This window comes from Malus sylvestris, chromosome 3, assembly GCF_916048215.2.
Source record: "Malus sylvestris chromosome 3, drMalSylv7.2, whole genome shotgun sequence".
Classification (NCBI taxonomy): Eukaryota; Viridiplantae; Streptophyta; class Magnoliopsida; order Rosales; family Rosaceae; genus Malus; species Malus sylvestris.
The window spans coordinates 22,872,931-22,887,847 of NC_062262.1; the positions used below are offsets into that span (position 1 = coordinate 22,872,931).

Consider the following 14,917-nt stretch of genomic DNA (forward strand, 5'->3'; position numbering starts at 1 on the left):
CAGAAATGAATTTTTGCCATTGTGTCTCATAGTAGTTTTTTTTTGTTAAATGTGTCTCATAGTAGTTGAGACGGGCGAAAGTCACCTATATGAATTTTCTGCCCATGTTCGGCACTTAGTTTTCACCATCAGGGAGTTAGCCTTCTCAACACCTACTATTATTCTAGCTTCTGTTTGGTTGCTAAGACAAATGGAAAAGAAAAAGTGTACATATGAAGTTTGAATTTCACTGTTTCGCTCTGTCAGTTTGCTCTAAGGGTTTCGAAAGTTGAGGTATTAATTTTTTATTTTCTTTAGCGATGTCTTCTAGCATGAATTCTATATCATTAATTATCTGCTCTTTAACTTCTTGTTTTTAGTTTTCTAGTTATTTGTTTGCTTGCTGGGAAAATGAAGGTGAAAATGTAGCTGCCTAAATAATTGGCATTCAACTCTGTTATACGGTGATTTTTCTCTTTAAAAAATTTATTTGATTTGAAAACTGTTTAGTTATTCATGTTGTCTAAAATAAACCAACAGCAAATAACAAACCGTCAATTTCATTTGATTCATAATAGAGAATAACTTTGTTTTTTTTTTTTTCAACCCAAGAAAATGTCCTTTTCCCCTTCGTAGAATGTAGAAATGCTATCAATGCTCATAAACTAAGACTCAACAGAGGTTTTATATACTTCTAATTAGACCTGGCATTCATATATATCGTGTTTTTTGTATTCGTGTCATATCCGATATCATAACGAGTTGTGTCGTATAACACTCGTTAAAATAAATGGGTAATATGACCCGACTCGTTAATATTATCAGGTAATATGACCCAACCTATTACTTGTTGAGAAAAATATATTTTAAATCAATAAATAATGAAAATGAAAAATATGATGATAATACTAAGTTAGTATATACATACCACATCGTCACATAAATATTACTACAAAACATAAAATTAAAAAAAAAACATTTGTCTTTCAAGTATTATATACCCCAAAATAAGAGCCTAAAGAAAAAACATTAGTGCATGCTACAAAATACCAAATATTCAAGGATATGCAAAATAAAGGGAGTTTCATTTTAAGGTTGAGGAATCTTACACGTTTTTTACAATAAAGCCCCTCAATTTTCATTAATCACCAAGGGAAATGGTATTGGAACTTTGACTTGATATATTGTTTTTAAGGGTTATATTGACAATGTTTTCATTAAAGCTTTCCACATTAGCACTCTCTTCCGCATAAACTAAGCATCAAAACCCAAACATTATAAACCATTCAAATTATGGTTTTGCACTCAAATAATTATTATTAATTTTGCACTCAAATAAAAACCACTATTCATGAGATTTGGACGGCTTTAAAATTTTAAACGACCAACCATCGTCTAAGCATAGAGGATGCAATCACAAGCATTTATATATGCTTTTACATTTTTCAGACTTGTACATTAATGATTATGAATTTTATTTATTTTGAAATCCCTTAAAAATACTATTCATGAGGGTTTGTATGTTTTTAAAAATTCAAATGATGATGTACCCATTCTCAAAGCGTAGAGAATGCGATCACGAGCGTTTGCATATATTTTTTTCACATTTTTTCGTACTTGTAAATTAATTATTATAACTTTTTAAATGTGTTTGGTATTTTTAAATTAATTGATATTTTTTTAATGTGTTTTATAATTTTTTTAATCTCACACTTTGCCTATAGTATACTGTAAAGATAAATAAATAAATTAAACTTAAAATTTTAAAATTTATATAGAATAATAATACAACAATACATATTTAATATGAAATATTTACATATTCACAATAGCTATTGTATTCTATAGTAAGTTTTTTTAGTAGTTAAAAAGATTAAATCATCAAAATAACATTTTTCTTATCGTGTCGAAACAGATTACCTGCATGTCACTCTCGTGTAAACCTGTTAAGGACCCGTTATTAACGGATTCTTATCGTGTGACTCGATAACGACCCAATTAGTTATCGTGTCGATCCGAAACTTGTTATTTTCGTATCGTTTACATGTCGTGTTAACAGATCGTGTAAGAAATTGCTAGGTCTACTTCTATCGGTAACATACATGGAAAAACTACTGTACGGTGGCAGATAAATGCAATATAAGTAAGATAAATCCATCCTAGTCCACATCAAAATTATGAGTCCGTCATGACCACCTATGTTAAAGAAATGGCCAATGTGGTCAACAAAAAATAGAACAAATAACGTTAACGCAAGTTATTCACTTATTTCATACTCATCCCACACTCATCTGAATTATGAGGAAAGGTCAATAAGCTTCACGTTGTACTAAAAATATGTGCGGTATTGAAAGTCAATTCTGATGAAAATATTGTTGGAAAATATTAATATTTAGGTTTATTTTAGTACTTGGAGTTTTGCTTGTTAATTTAGGACTTGAGCCTAGCCCATCTGAGTTAGAATTTCTTTAGTTTAGTTCTCTATAAATATTGCTTGTAATTTAGTTTGAAAAATAAGTCATTCACAATGTAGCCTCTTAGAGTTTATGTAGTCGTCTCGGCGATTTTGTAGCGTTTGATATCAATAATATTTCTAGTTTTGTAATCTGTTTGTTTGTTCATTGTGGTATGCGCACTCTGATATTCAACTTGGTATCAGAGCAGGTTTGATCCTTTGGGATCAGTCTGCTTTGGTTTGGTATCAATTTGTTGGTTGAAAATTGTTTGGTTTGGTTTCGGATCTTGATTAGGCTTCTACTTATGTTCGATATGGTGAATGCATATTTTTTTTTCTGTCTCCGTTTGAAATCGGTTTGTTTGTCTTTATTGTCTCCGCTGTTCCTTTACTTTAGTTGTCAAATGATAGTTTGAAATAGAAAATATCAGGAACTGAAACAGCGCCCAGCCGCGCCGTAGTTTGAAGATTGAATTCGTGAAACGAGATCGCATCGACCTGCCCGCACTGCACCACCTGCTTCATCTACCCACCAGTCGCGACACCACCTTCATCAGCACCCTATCCATTTTCTACACCCGTCCGCAATCGTATCCGCACCAACTCGTTCTGCAATGTACAATGGAATTGATTGCTACATTGTTTTACGTGATCAGGAGAAGACCCCCGGTAAAAAGAAAAGAAAAGAAAAGAAAAGCAAAGGAAAAAAAGGTACAAATAAAAAAAAAGGAAAAGTAAATTCATTGGCCTGTGAGGAGGATTGTTTTGTTGGGTCATTTGTTGTGTACGCAAGAGTTCTGTTGGACCAATGATCACTCGAGTGCTTGGACTGGTCTCGAGTGATGTTGTGGACAGAGTAAATAAGATTTTTGTTTGTTTGTTTGTTTGGAAGTTGGAATTTGCACTGGCATGGAAATCTGGCATTAGCATTGGCATTGGTATTAACATTGGCATTGGTATTAGCATTGGCATTGGCATTGGCATTGACATTGGTATTAGCACTGGCATTGACATTGGCACTAACACTGGAATTTGGAGTCTTGCACCCACTTCTGCTTGTTGGCAAACTCATTTCGTTTACCGCCATGAGTTTGACCCCGGGAGGGGGGTGTTGGAAAATATTAGTATTTAGGTTTATTTTAGTACTTGGGGTTTTGCTTGTTAGTTTAGGACTTGGACCTAACCCATCCGAGTTAGGATTTCTTAGATTTAGTTCTCTATAAATATTGTTTGTAATTTAGTTTGAAAAATAAGTCATTCACAATGTAGCCTCTTGGAGTTTATGTAGCCGTCTCGGCGTTTTTATAGTGTTTGATATTAATAATATTTCTAGTTTTGTAATCCGTTTGTTCGTTCATTGTTGTATGCTCTCTCTAATATTCAACTACTCAAACACATCTTTTGGCGAGAGAGAGAGAGGAACAATTTTATTAACATGTTGATAGCTTGTCGATGAAATCCTTCACCTCCTTAATAAAAAAGGAAGACTCCTTTAGCTCAGGAAAAACATAAAATCCATGAAACGAATTTGGGTACTCGATCAAGTAAGCTTGTATCCCCTTTTTCTTCAATCCCTGGTAGTACATCTTTTGCCAGTCTTGTAACGGATCGAAACCTCCCATGAAAACAATCGTGGCCGGAAACTTGACCCCCAAGATACCGCTTGACTCTGGCCCAAACACGTTCACCACCGCGTGGTCCCTATTCGATCCCTCCGGCAGAAACGCCTTCCAATACCAGTCAGTCTGCTCCAAAGTGATCGCCAAGCCCTCTTTTGCAAGCCTTGTTTCCGATTCGGTCCTTTCTTTCCCGCCAAAAACATGGCTGTATCGCTATTAGTCCCATCACCCTCATCTGGCAAAACTCATGCTCGCTCGTCTTGATTACCACGTGGTGGGCCAGGTTGCCGCCAGCGCTGTCTCCGGCGAGGAAACACCGGGTGATGTCAACGTTGTTGAGATCAAGACCCTCAATTCTTGTTGTGTCAATGAATTTGAGGACGTCCATGCTGTCTTCGTATTGGGAAGGATACCGATGCTCCGGCGCATGGCGGTAGTTGACGGAGATGATGACGGCAGGGAGTTTGGTGGCGAGACGTTTGCAGAGGTCGTTGTAGGGTTGTGAGTTGGCAGAAAAGAACACGAATCCACCACCGTGGAAGTAGATAACGAGTGGGAGCTTGGAGGCAGGGTCGGTGGTGGTGGGGACGTAGAGGCGGAACCAGAGGTTGCGGGAAGGGTCCACCTTTACGTCGGGGGTTTTGACCGCGTTGTTGGGTTTGTCCGAAGGCAAGGCTTTGAAGTCGAATAGGCTCATAAGACGGCGGTTAACAGTGCCATTGGAGCGGCGAACGGCGTCGATGACGGTAGTCAGGATGGAGATTAAGAGACGGACACAATGGCGGAGCTAGAAATTTTTTTCCGGGTGGGCTAGCTTAAAGATTTAAATCTTTATAAACAAAGAAAAAATTTCACAGTATCAACTAGCTTAAGAAAATTTTCATAAGTAAGCCAAGAATTTTCGTTATTCAAACAAATTCAAACTTGTACATGTACAAGAAGCGATGAAAACAAGATATGAGAAAAAAAGATTGTTTGTAAACTGTATTAAATAATTAAACCGAGAGAATTCGAATCAATAACTAAATATATGGTGTGCTACATTCGAAAATCAGTAAAAATTACATGTAAAATTTTATTTTCTACCGAAAGCTACCTAGGTTACAGCCCAGGGTAGCCCTTAATGTGGCTCCGCCGGTGGACGGACCTTGCATGGAAGGTTCGGCGATATGGGGTTGTTTAGGGTCATCTTGCTCTTTCTGTCGGTGTATGCATGCATGTTTTTCCCGTTGGTTCTAAACTTAATTTTCAAAAGATATGGGGGAGTTTTGGGCCATCTTGCTCTCTTTAAGTTGAAAAGAACAACGATAATTAGGGATTAAAGATTCGCATGCATCAAATTACATCACATTTGATAGTTGTAGTAGAAACAAACCTGGCGGTTGTCTTGTTATTTTAGGTGTTTTTGGTCGATGTAATCAGAGGTTTCTTGCGATGAAAGCCTCAGTTGTACCGTTATCCAACAATGCCGTCCAAAATCATCTTGTGAATGACGCAATTTTCTGCACCTCTTCATATCGATCAAAATACATTTGGTGATATTTTTCTTCACTAATAAGTGAGAGATTTTAAGCTCGAATCTTTGGATCCACAAACTCACAATTTATTCTCCCACTATCTTAGTGTCAAATATACCATGGTATAAAAAAAATAGAAAACTTCATTTTAATCCTTGGCAAAGATACTTAAGATCAAAATCTAATTTTAATTCCTTATACATTAATCACCTCATTTATTATTTATATTTTGATGTTTTAATTATTTCTCTTTTTCTTCCTAATTTTAATGTACTAATTTTACTTCATTATAATTATAATTTCCATTTCATTCATCGTAATATATTTTGTTGTAAACATTTAGATAAACTAACTTTTGTTTTACAATATATTTTGATATACTTTGTCTTCTTCATTTAGGTACATTAAATTCATTATAATATATTTCGGTACATACATAGGTACACACATTTCAGTACATACATTTCGATACAAAGATTCAGGTACATTAATTCAATATAATACATTTCGGTACACACATTTAGGTACATTAGTTTAATATAATAAATTTTGGTGCATACATTTGGGTACACACATTTAGGTATATTAGTTTAATATAATACATTTCGGTGCATACATTTGGATATATACATTTTGGTACATACATTTAAGTACTAACATTTAGGTACATTAATTGAGTTTTTCAAGTTTGAAGAATGTTATATCAAATTAATAAATTTAAAAAAAAACTTTTGTTTGGTAAAAAAATAAATTAAAATGTGTATATTAATAAATTTAAATATTTAATGGAGACATTGAATGATATACACATTAATTATTTTTGAACTAAGGACACATTATGGGACTATAATCAATATGAAATCTAACACCAGATTTATTTTAAATTTCTTCAAGGATTAAAGTTAGAACACCCCTAAAAAAATTTGCTATTTTTAGATCATCTCCAGCCAAATGTTATATGCCACTTTTAATCCTTAAATTGACAAAAATATTGTCCAACCAAAGGGCTAAAAAGGAATTGGACTAGAAGAAGCTTGCTACACGTTTTCAATTTTTCTTTTACCCAAAACTATGAAAATGAGTTGTTTTTAAGTATTTACCAAACATTTTTTTGAGCTCAGCTTTTTTTTTATACCCACTTTTTATAAAAGTATATCAATACCAAACTAGTACTAAAGAGAGTTGGGCACAAGTAACTGCAGGCCAGCCCTTGGCTAAATTTGCTTGGGAGCCCCATCATGTGCCTACCCACAAGTGTGGACTGCTAGCATCTACCACATGGAAATAAGCATGCACCGGCGCGAGGAAGGTAGTAGTTGATCCACAAAAGCATCACGGCATTGTCATTCTTTCAACCTTCTTCCTCTAGTGAGACAAACGGGATTGAAGAAGGAGTTTCCGCTCCTATACCAATGCTTAATGGCGGTACTATTTCCTAAGGTCGAGTTTTTGCAGTACGGCGGGCATTAAAACATGAGTTTCTTGCTTTTCTCTCTCTCCTCCAAGACTTGGATTTCTTGAAGTTTGTTGCAGAGGCGGTTGTCTTGTTACAAGCTCCGTCTTTGAGAATCCTACACCAGTTCAGATCCTTTTGTGCCCACGGCATACCGAAAGCCATTAGCAACTTTGTGACGGGGGCGACTATGGCATGGATTAACTTTAAGTTGTTGGAGCATTCATTTTAGTCACTTAGTAATACAGTATAGTAGTATTTCTCTTCACTTATAAATGAGAAGTCTTAGGTTCAATTCTCGTCAAAGGCGAATTTAAACCTCATTATTGCTAGCTCATTGTGAGGCTAAGTCAACCCCCTTTCCCTTAGTGTAGACAATATCGTTTGTTCAAAAAAAAACATTGACTCGTCTTCCATGCTTTTGCTGCACAAAGAATTCGAAGCCATGGTTCACCATCCTCCAAGTAAATTACTGTTCCCCTCATTCCATCCATGGAAAAAAAAAAAAAAAAAATTCAAACTGTATATTTATCCAGAAGTCGGTTTATAACCATTTAATATTTAGTTTTAATTTTTTTTAACAAACGATATTTTCTACTCTAAGGGTAGAGTAGTGGGCTAAGCCTCACAAAATACTAGCAATAATATGGTTTAAATTTGTCTTTGATGAGAATCGAACCTGAAGACCTCTCACTTATAAGTGAAGAGAAATATCACTATAAGTTGAATTTAAAAAAAATTATTTAGTAACTATTTTCAATTTTTTGAAAAACAAAACTGAAAATTAGTATGTAATAATACTATAGTATATTCATTTACTACACTAATTTCAAAAGCAATATTGGATTAGGGTCGGTTTTGAGTTTTTTTTGGTGCCTGAAGTGAACACTTAAATGTGTCTTTTTTCAATAAACGAACATATTAAAAAAAATGTATATATATATACTAGTACAACAACATGCTTTGCGCGACGTAGGTGTACGTCGCGCAAAGCTGTTTTGTGCGACGAAGTAATGAGTACGTCGCGCAAAACAGCTTTGCGCGACGTACATCTACGTCGCACAAAGTATCGTCGCGCAAAGCCACTTTGTGGGACGTTGGCTACGTCGCGCAAGATTTTGGCGCCAAACTAAGAATGTTTTACCGCTTTTTTCCCAAGTTTGCGCGACGCATGAGCACTTACGTCGCGCAAAACATCTTTGCGCGACGTAGGTGGCGTCGCGCAAAGTCGACGACTTTTTTCTCTAATATAACCACACACAGGGGCCTTTTTCTTCACACTCAACATCTCTGTTTCACTCTCTTTCAGACTCTCCATCTCTCTCAACCCTCACCATCTTCACCTTCAAGTATTGTATTTATTTGATTAGTTAATTAACTATTTATTGATTACATTTATGTTTGGATTTTTTTATTTTTGTGTATTTATGTTTTTCTTTAATTATCTTTGTCAATGCTTATTTTTAACAAGTTGAGTTTTGGTTTTGAACAATTGAATGAGTAGAATGAATGACTATGAGTATGAAGGATTTTGATAGGTTTAGGGAAACAAAAGCTAAGAAACTGCAAATTGCTTAGTTAACTTGATCTAATTTAGGGATAGATTGATGTGTGCTCAAAAATGGATAGATTTCATTTCTCACCAAATTGGGAGGAGGAAATTAGAATGTTAGAGATTTAGAGAAGAAGCCAGTTTATAGCTTTGTCAAACCACTGTTCTATTACGTGGTTAGTAATCATTTTAGGTGTATTCTCTACCCTTTACGATTTAGAATACGTGGTCTCATCATATAGGTCCTTAAACAATTCCCTTTAATTTATTTATTTTGTACTCATAAGCAAAATGGCAAAAGGAAAAAAAAAAAACTTTGCGCGACGTAGGTGTACCTACGTTGCGCAAAGTTGTTTTGCGCAACGCTGGTGTAGCTACATCGCGCAAAGTTGTTTTTTTCTTTTTCCTTTTGCTTTTCTTTTGGGGTTCTTGCATTGCCTTTTTCTTTTGTGATATCTACTTGTGTAAATGTTTTAAATTGACGATCAAATTAGTTCATTGTATTCATATAGGATTAAAGAGTGTAGCTCTAAAAAATCATCAAAATCGGAGTTAAAACTACCGTTAAATCGTGCTTTTTCGTTTATAACCGTCGAAAATTTTTGTCCCGTTACTTGATATTTGAATGTTTTTTTTTTGCGATTTTTGGCGTACAAGATCTCGAAGCATATACAAATACGTTTGACGGTTGGATCGTTGAAACTAGTTTCGTACAATGTGTTTCCCATCAAAACGATACATTTACTAACACTTAAGAGTTTATTTATACTTTCATCAAGTATAACATAAGATTTTGCGGTATCCACTAGTGTAAATATTTTAAATTGAAGATCGAATTAGTTCATTGTATTCATATAGGGTCAAGGAGTGTAGCTCTAAAAAATCATCAAAATCGGAGTTAAAACTACCGTTAAATCGTGCTTTATTGTTTATAACCGTAGAAAAGTTTTGTCTCGTTACTTGATCTCTGAATGTTTGTTTTTTGCGATTTTTGACGTACGCGATCTCGAAGCATATACAAATATATTTGACGGTTGGATCGTTAAAACTAGTTTCGTACAATGCGTTTCCCATCAAAACGATACATTTACTAACACTTAGTGTTTATTTATACTTTCATCAAGTATAACATAAGATTTTGTGGTATCCACTGTTTTAAATATTTTAAATTGAAGATTTAATTAGTTCATTGTATTCATATAGGGTCAAGGAGTGGAGCTCTAAAAAATCAACAAAATCGGAGTTAAAACTACCGTTAAATCGTGCTTTTTCGTTTATAATCGTTGAAAAGTTTTGTCCCGTTACTTGATCTTTGAATGTTTTTTTTTTGCGATTTTTGGCGTACAAGATCTCGAAGCATATACAAATATGTTTGACGGTTGGATCGTTGAAACTAGTTTCGTACAATGCGTTTCCCATCAAAACGATACATTTACTAACACTTAAGAGTTTATTTATACTTTCATCAAGTATAACATAAGATTTTGTGGTATCCACTAGTGTAAATATTTTAAATTGAAGATCGAATTAGTTCATTGTATTCATATAGGTCAAGGAGTGTAGCTCTAAAAAATCATCAAAATCGGAGTTAAAACTACCGTTAAATCGTGCTTTATCGTTTATAACCGTAGAATAGTTTTGTCTCGTTATTTGATCTCTGAATGTTTGTTTTTTTTCGATTTTTGACGTATGCGATCTCGAAGCATATACAAATACATTTGACGGTTGGATCGTTGAAACTAGTTTCGTACAATGTGTTTCCCATCAAAACGATACATTTACTAACATTTAGTGTTTATTTATACTTTCATCAAGTATAACATAAGATTTTGTGGTATCCACTATTGTAAATATTTTAAATTGAAGATTTAATTAGTTCATTGTATTCATATAGGGTCAAGGAGTGGAGCTCTAAAAAATCAACAAAATCGGAGTTAAAACTACCGTTAAATTGTGCTTTTTCGTTTATAACCGTCGAAAAGTTTTGTCCCGTTACTTGATCTCTGAATGTTTGTTTTTTGCAATTTTTGGCGTACGCGATCTCGAAGCATATACAAACAAGTTTGTCGGTTGAATCGTTGAAATTAGTTTCGTACAATGCGTTTCCCATCAAGTTCAATGGTATATATATTTACTAAGTAGATTTTAATTTATTTATTTTATACTTATAACACTTAAGAAATTAAATGATATGTATGTAAAAAAATTTATTGTGGGTTTTTATTAGAAAAATATATTATTGTAGGGTTTATGTAAAAAAAATTTGAATTTAAAAAGGATTAAAGTCACATTTTCAATAATTTTTATAATAATTAAAAAAAAGAAACCTTGCGCGACGTCAAATTGTAAACCTACGTCGCGCAAGTTGTGAAAATTTGGGCGGAACAATAGTGAAAAATGGGCGCTTTGTTTTCAATTTTCCAAGTTTAATTGGACCTCTTTCCCGTAGACCTCTCTTCCCTCTCGCTCATCTCTCACATTTTCAATAATTTTTATAATAATTAAAAAAAAGAAACCTTGCGCGACGTCAAATTGTAAACCTACGTCGCGCAAGTTGTGAAAATTTGGGCGGAACAATAGTGAAAAATGGGCGCTTTGTTTTCAATTTTCCAAGTTTAATTGGACCTCTTTCCCGTAGCCCTCTCTTCCCTCTTGCTCATCTCTCCTCTTTCTTTCCCGTAGATCTCTCTCTCCTCTTCGCAAGCTTTCCTCTTCGGCCACGCCACTACGGGCAGCCACCCGAATCTCGAAGCCGACGCGAATCAAGTCCCAAAATCAAGGTAAGGGTTTTTTATTTTCGAAGGGTTTTGTTATTTAGGGTTCAAATTGCATGTTATTTAGGGTTTCTGATAAAATTGGATGTTGGTTCTGGTTTGCAGAGGGGTTGATGGGTTGCAGGTAGAGAGAGGGATCACACTCTCAGTCGCTACCAGAACCTTTTCGTTTCTACTCCTGCTGCAATTCAAGGTCCTTCTTCTTCGTCTTCATTCTTTTGGCCCTAAACTTCTCAAAATCCCCAATTTTTGTTTTGTTATATGTAAACAGGGTTTCTGTAGAAGTTTCAAATTGAGTGCTTAGTTGAAATGGGGTATTTGGATATGAATTTTTTTTTTTGCTTTATTCTTCTTCTCTTCCCCTATACTTCCCAAAATCCTAATTTTTGCTTTTTTATATGTAATTTTTTTTACGGGATTTCTCATAATTTCAAATTTCAATGTAATTTTTGTGTGAAAATTTTATTGCTTTTTTATGATGTCGTCTTGGTTGATTGACATTTGCTTATTTGAAATGGGTATGTTGGATGTCAAAATTTTATTGTTTTTTTCTTCTTCTTCCTCAAATCCCCAAGTGCTTATTTTGTGTGTTCTTTCGATTTCTGAGTTTAATTAATTGGTGCACTTTTCTGAGTTTAATATCATCAATATAGTGCTTCTTAATATATATCGTCAAATATGTAAAATTGAAATATGATGCTATGAAATGCTTAAGATATTGACAGTATAGTACATTAATGCAATCTCTTTATCACACCCTGCAATTCATGAAGTGTAAGCTTGAGATATGTATCCTTACAGTTTTTACAAGAAAGTTAACTTTATCCTTTCTAGGAACATTCCTACCCTGGTGACATTTTCGCTGTATTTCTGATGGATTCCAGATTTCTAGTGGATTTAGCTTAGGGTTTTCGTTGGATTGTGGTCTTAGTGTGGTGAAGAAAAATCAGAGGACAGGGAGGGGAAACTTATGCTTCAAGACCAAACTAAAGTTTTAACCTATTCTAGCTTCATTTTGATCTAGGTAGAGATATATGAATAGATTAGTAATCTCGATGCTTTTAGATAGTAAAGAACTGTTTGTTAATAAATTATCTTGAATCAATTATTTTTGAAACATTTTTTATTCTGGTTATTACGTACATCTTCAAATTCCAGTTCAAGATACTTTAGGGTTAAAGATAGACTCATTTGAAGACTCAAATTTCTAGTTGAGTTGTTACCGGAGGACATATTCAAATTTCCTGGTGATGAGATCGCTAAGCAGCTTCATGTAAGTATATGTAATTGTTATTATTCTTATATGTATGAATCGTTCAAATATTATTTATATTATGTTATTAAACATTAAATGTTTTTTTCTTTATTATTACAGGTTGCTATGGTGGAACAACGCACTGCTATTCTCCAAGAAGCAACATCGCAGCTTCCGCCGGAGACCATATCGAGGATGTCACGGTACCTGAGGATGCAGGTTTTCAATTCCTGACTAATGTCATGGATCAGAACTTCGGTCGTCGTCATGGCAAGGTTGTTCGATGTATGGGGAAAGCGCGAGTTTGTGAGACGGGTGCCTCTTCTTCCAAATCGAACACAGTAGAGGTCAGTGCATTGAAGGAGGAAGTGACAACCCTAAAGGGTCAGCTTGCGGTTTAGGGCGAGAAGATGAAGGCTCGGGACGAGCAGATGAAGGCCCAGGAAGAGCCGATTAGGGCTCAGGGCAAGAAGATGAATGCCTATGTTGGGCATGTGAGAGACCTTGTACGAGCCATACAGATGTCCGGCCTCCAAATCTCGCTATCACTACCTGATCTTGATACACCTAGAAGACTACTTGTAGTTTTTTCTTTTTTTTGTTTGAACATCTTGTATGTATATTTTCATATATTTTATAATTAAATACTTTGCCTTAGTTAATTAATTATTTATAATTTAATTACAATATTTATTAAAAAATTAAAAAATAATATTTTTGATCAAAACATAAAAAAGGGGTTTGCGTGACGAAGATTCTACCTACCTCGCTTAAAGGCACCTACGCCACTTTGCGCGACGCATGTCCTTACGTCGTGGAAAAAGGATTAGGTGGCTTTGCGCGACGAAACCTACGTCGCGCAAGGTGGCTTGGCGCGATGAAGAAGAAACATGTGTCGTGCAAAGTCTCTTTGCGCGACGTAGGCTGCGTCGCGCAAAGCCCCCTTGCGCGACGCATGTTTATTCTTCGTCGCGCCAAGCCACCTTGCGCGACGTAGGCTTCGTCGCGCAAAGCCACCTTGCGCGACGTAGGCTTCGTCGTGCAAGGTGGCTTTGCGCGACGCATGTTTTTCTTCGTCGCGCAAACCCTTCTGTCACTGCCTTGCCGCGACGGTTATCGCGCGACGAAGGTGCGTTGGGCTAAGTTTTGCGCGACGTTTTTTGACTTTGCGTGACGAATGACCTACGTCGCGCAAAGTGTTTTTTTTACTAGTATGTATTATCATCCCAACTCTTTGTACCTGGACTAGATAACAATTTTTTTTTGAGTAATGCTATTTATACCACATTTTCATACCACCTTGGGTGGCATTTAATGTGGATAGCCACATCATTTGAATTAATCAGATTTTTAAATTTAGTTTATTATTTAATAAACTAAAAGTTAAGAAAAACTAGTTAATTAAATGATGATTGTGGTATACGAGGAGTCTTTCTCCTTCATTTCCTTGGGTTTTGCAAAATTTTCAAATGATGTGGCTGTCCACATCTGATGTCACCTTAGGTGGTATACAAATGTGGTATAAAAACATGGTATTAATTGTTGTGGTCTATTTTATCTGACAGAGGGACTAGGGCCGGCGGCAGAGAGAGAGAGGAGAGAGATGTGTGTTTGTAGAATTGTAGGGGAATGTGTGTGTTGTTATCCCTCCTACATTGTGCCTTTATTTATAGTAGTAAAGGGAGAGAAGATATTCCTTCTTCTCCAAGTAATACAAGTTGTAATAGGAAAGGATAACTAGAATCAAATCTTATCTAGGATTTACACAATCATACTTAAACTAGGAATGTTTACAACACTCCCCCTTGAGTGGGTAAATACTCAAGGTAGATTCAGCATCATGCAGAAGTTGAGGAAGTCGACTCGTCGGCATTGATTCCAAGGAACAACGCTTATTCTCAATAAGGTAGGAACTTGCATAAGTAGTAAGTCTCACTAAAAAACCCTAAGGCTATGGCAAAAACCCAAGTAGGGACAAAATCCATAGTCTAAGGAAAAATGCGTGAGAAATGCAAAGTCAAAAGAAACGTCTACAGGACGTCATCAGGGATATGACCAGCCCAAGGTGGGTGCCTCGTTAAAACCTAGTTAGGTAGCAAAAACCCAGTGGGAAAAATGCTCCTAATCGTAGGGAAAAAGAGTACATTAAGATCAAGCAAGTATCTAGAAGATACTTCCCCTGAGTTTGACATAATTCCACAGAGAAATAGCAAAGTTACAACTCAGAAAGTTTACGCATACCAATTCCATGAACAAGCTTCTGAAACGTCGCCTTCGGTAGTGATTTGGTGAAGAGGTCGGCCAGATTGTCTT

The 14,917-nt window shown here is 35.4% G+C and overlaps 1 long non-coding RNA gene and 1 pseudogene across 1 annotated transcript; one reads left to right on the top strand and one right to left on the bottom strand.

Moving 5' to 3' along the window:
- Nucleotides 1-3,864: 3,864 nt before the first annotated feature.
- Nucleotides 3,865-5,272, bottom strand: LOC126614951 (probable carboxylesterase 18; annotated as a pseudogene).
- A 5,890-nt stretch (nucleotides 5,273-11,162) lies between these two features.
- LOC126616034 (uncharacterized) lies at nucleotides 11,163-13,165 on the top strand. Its single transcript, XR_007620966.1, has 3 exons — nucleotides 11,163-11,355; nucleotides 11,455-12,622; nucleotides 12,725-13,165. It is a non-coding gene; the product is annotated as an uncharacterized LOC126616034 (long non-coding RNA).
- The last annotated feature ends 1,752 nt before the right edge of the window (nucleotides 13,166-14,917 follow it).